Source organism: Mus caroli, unplaced genomic scaffold, assembly GCF_978045245.1.
Source record: "Mus caroli unplaced genomic scaffold, Mus_caroli_1 scaffold_13, whole genome shotgun sequence".
NCBI classification, from domain to species: domain Eukaryota; kingdom Metazoa; phylum Chordata; class Mammalia; order Rodentia; family Muridae; genus Mus; species Mus caroli.
In genome coordinates, this window is record NW_028227268.1 from 49,320,818 (window position 1) to 49,324,964 (window position 4,147).

The window sequence follows — 4,147 nt, forward strand, 5'->3', positions numbered from 1 at the left end:
GTCATTTTTTTTCTCTCAATAGAAGTGCTTAGTGGCATTTAGAAAAGGATTGGAAACAGAAATCTGTTAAAGAGAAGTTAAGAATAATCATTAATAATTTTAATGAGTACAGACATTTGGAGTTTTAAAATTATAATTTCTAGGAAGATGGTCAAATCCATTGTTGTAGAATATATACCCTAGATATATATTGATTTATTTTTTATTTAAAGGAACTGACATTTTCCCATTAGGATACTGGAGAGGAAGAATGATAATGAATAACAAAACTGTCATCACCCAGTTCATTCTCCTGGGCCTGCCCATCCTGCCAGAGTACCAGCACCTGTTCTATGCCCTGTTCCTGGCCATGTACCTCACCACCATCCTGGGGAACCTCATCATCATCATCCTCATTTGACTGGACTCCCATCTCCACACACCCATGTACTTGTTTCTCAGCAACTTGTCCTTCTCTGATCTCTGCTTTTCCTTTGTTACAATGCCCAAGTTGCTGCAGAACATGCAGAGCCAGGACACATCCATCCCCTATGCAGGTTGCCTGACACAAATGTACTTTTCCAATCTTTTCGGAGGCCTGGAAATCTTCCTCCTTTTGGTCATGGCCTATGACCGCTATGTGGCCATCTGCCTTCCCCTTCACTACGCCAGCATCATGAGCCCCAAGCTCTGTGTGTTTCTGGTGCTGCTGTCCTGGGTGATTAGTATGCTGTATTCCATGTTGCACACTCTACTCTTGGCTAGATTGTTATTCTGTGAGGACAATGTGATCCCTCACTTCTTCTGTGACATATCTGCACTGCTCAAGTTGGCCTGCTCTGACATTCATATTAATGAACTAATGACATTTTTCTTAGGAGGGCCCCTTATGATCATCCCATTCTTACTCACTGTTGTGTCCTATATACAAATTGTCTTCTCTATTCTAAAGGTTTCATTTACTCGGGCCATCCACAAGGTCTTCTCCACCTGTGGCTCACACCTGTCTGTGGTCTCACTGTTCTATGGGACAATTATTGGTCTCTACTTATGTCCATCAGCTAATAACTTTTCAGTGAAGAAGGCTTCCATTACCATGATGTACACAGTGATGACTCCCATGCTGAACCCTTTCATCTACAGCCTGAGGAACAGAGATATAAAAGAGGCCCTTGTAAGAGTCCTTATAAAGAAAATATCATTATAATGGCAACCCTGGGATTTTTACTTAAATTTTAATGAATACATTGATATTTTAATATTACAAAATGTATCCTTCAAAAGGGACCCACATACAAGAACATAATACATAATAATCTCATTTGCAAAGTGTGGGTACTTCAGAACTTCTTAGAAGGGGAAACAAAATACTCACAGGAGCAAATATAGAGACACAGTGTGGAGCAGAGACTGAAGGAAAGGCCATTCAGAGAATGCCCCACTTGGGGATACATCCCAAATAGTCACCAAACACACCCATTACTGTGGATGCCAAGAAGTAAGAAGATGCCATGCTGATAGGAGCCTGATATAGCTGTCTCCTGAGAGGTTTTGCCAGACAGAGCCTGACATATACAGAGGTGGATGCTTGCAGCCAACCATTGAACTGATCACAGAGTCCCCAGTGAAGGACTTAGAGAATGGACTGAAGGAGCTGAAGAGAGTTGCAACCCATAGGAAGAACAACAATATCAACCAACCAGACCCCCTTCCAGAGCTTCCAGGGACTAAACCACCAACCAAGGAGTACACATGGAGGAACCCATGGCTCCAGCCGCATAAGTAGCAGAGGATGGACTTGTCAGGCATCAATGTGAGAAGAGGCCCTTGGTCCCTTGAAGGCTGGATGCCCCAGTATAGGGGAATGCGAGGGCAAGGAGGCGGGAGTGGATAGTAGGTAGGGGTACACCCTCATAGAAGCAGGAGGAGGGGGATGGGATAGAGTTTCAGAGGGAAAATCGGGAAACGGGGAAACATTTGAAATGTAAATAAATAAAATATCCAATTAAAAAGTGAAAAAAATAATGATCCCATTTGCAAAAGGAAGTTTTACAAAGTAGTTCAGTCAGTGAAAGGGACCTTGGTGACTCACTGATGCCATCCTAAGCCTTGAATAAGTGATTCTAGAAAATCATAAGGGAAGAACTAATGTTTTATTAGATTCTATTCCTTACATTCTTTTTATTGTTATAGAAAATAGAATCTTCTCTCTTTCAATACATGCCAGCCACAGTTTCTTCTCCCTCCACTCCTTTTAGTTCCTCCTACCCCCCTTCCCCAAATTTAACTCCCTCTCTCTTTCCTCTTCTGAAAATATCTGGCGTCCAAGAGAGAAGAACTAAATACCACAAAACAAGGTACAATAAGAAAAGGTGGAAGCCCTCCTGTCAAGGATTGCCAAGAAAACAATCAGGAGGAATAGACTCTTAAGGTCAGGCAAAAGATTCAGAAATAAACCTGAAAACACTGTTTGTAGTCCCACAAAAACACCAAGTTAACAGCCCTAACATATAGGCAGAGGACCTGGTAGAGATCCCTGCAGCACATCTATGTGGAGCAATGGACTATGCACAGACATTCTAGCCAGAATGTCAGAAGCTTGGGACATTGTCTGCATGACTGATAGCTACAGAGCTCCCCTGTGGCGACTGTGGGGCAGTAATTTCGACAAGAGCCAGGGATCCAGGAGACATGCTTGAAGGCTTTCCATCCCATGTAGGTGGAAATTAACACCCACCGGGTTTCACCGGGGTTCAAGACCTAAGCTGGAGACCTAAGACTGGATGGAGACCAGGCTGTCTGTGCATAGCCCATTGCCCCACACCCCTGCTTGCCTTGTCAGGCTTTGGGATCCCTGTGAGCAATTGTTTAGTTAATTTGGTGGGACCATGATCTCCTGGTATCCTCCAACCCCTTTGACTCCTACAGTCTTTCCTCCCCCTCTTCCATAGGGTTTCCCCATCTCTGAGGAGAGGGAAACAGTGGAATACTTCAATTTATACTGTCTTTATGCATAATGCTTGGCTGTGAGTCTCTGCATCTGCTCAATCTGGTGCCAGAAGAATTCTATCTGATAATATCTGGACAAGACTCTAACATATGTGTACAGAATAATATCATTAGGAGTCATTTCAATTACTTTTCTCTAGTAATGTTTGGTTCTACTCTAGGTCTCTTCTCTATTCATTCTCTGGATCCTGGCTATCTAGCCAGTATAGGGCATGAGGTCATTTCATCTACACTCTGAGGAACAAAGACATAAAGAAGGTCCTTGTAAGAGTTACGTGCAATAAAAAAATCCTTTGTATTGGTAGCATTTGGAATGGTTATAAATGTATTGAGGCAAATATTTTATATCAGATACTATCCATCGTCATAGGAGCTACATGAAAGAACATGGTACCTAACTGTTCAATACATGCAATAGAGGATGTTTAGCAGAATAGCCAAAGTAGGAAAGGATGTCTTTTATATCTGGCTACAACTTCCTCCTTATCTCACATAAACAATCCTGGAAGTGCATATTGACTAAGGCATTTCCAGGTATTGTCTAATATGGTCTCCATTCACGTTAGGTCACTGCAAACATTTATCATTTTACCCTAATTTCTGTGTTCACTGATAGAACAGTTAAAATAGTTTAAGCAATGGATTCATGACACTGGATAGCAATGAAACATCTTCACTACCCTGCTTCCTTCTAAAATTTTCAACTGATATACAAACACTAAATTTGACATTATTTTTCCCTCAACTCCCCCACATTCTCCCCATATACCCATGTTATCTTTGCTGACAAGTCTTTACACTGAACAAATTAGTTAGAATCATTTTGTACAATTGTCATTTGTATAATTTTTGTCTTAAATTGGAATTGATTGATAAACGGGGCAATTCAATTTACTTCTCTAAGAGCAAAGGGAAAAGAAAAAAAGCTAAAATCTTGTAAAGTCTAATGTATGTTCATATTTTACTTTATAAAACATGTTTCTAGTGGGTGGCTTTATTTTACTCTTATGACAATTTCAAGGAGGTAGAGAAACTTCTGTTTCACAGACTAAAGAATGAGAAGTTCACTGATTTTCCATCTCACACAGAGGGGCAATTAATGAGCATGATTGTGGTCACAGAGCAATTCCCCTATTTTGTCCCATTTCTGTAGAAAAAA

General features: G+C 41.0%; 1 pseudogene; it reads left to right on the top strand.

Annotated features, from left to right (window-relative positions):
* The first annotated feature begins 250 nt into the window (after nt 1-250).
* On the top strand, nt 251-1,186 carry LOC147001464 (olfactory receptor 1468-like; annotated as a pseudogene).
* Nucleotides 1,187-4,147: the final 2,961 nt, after the last annotated feature.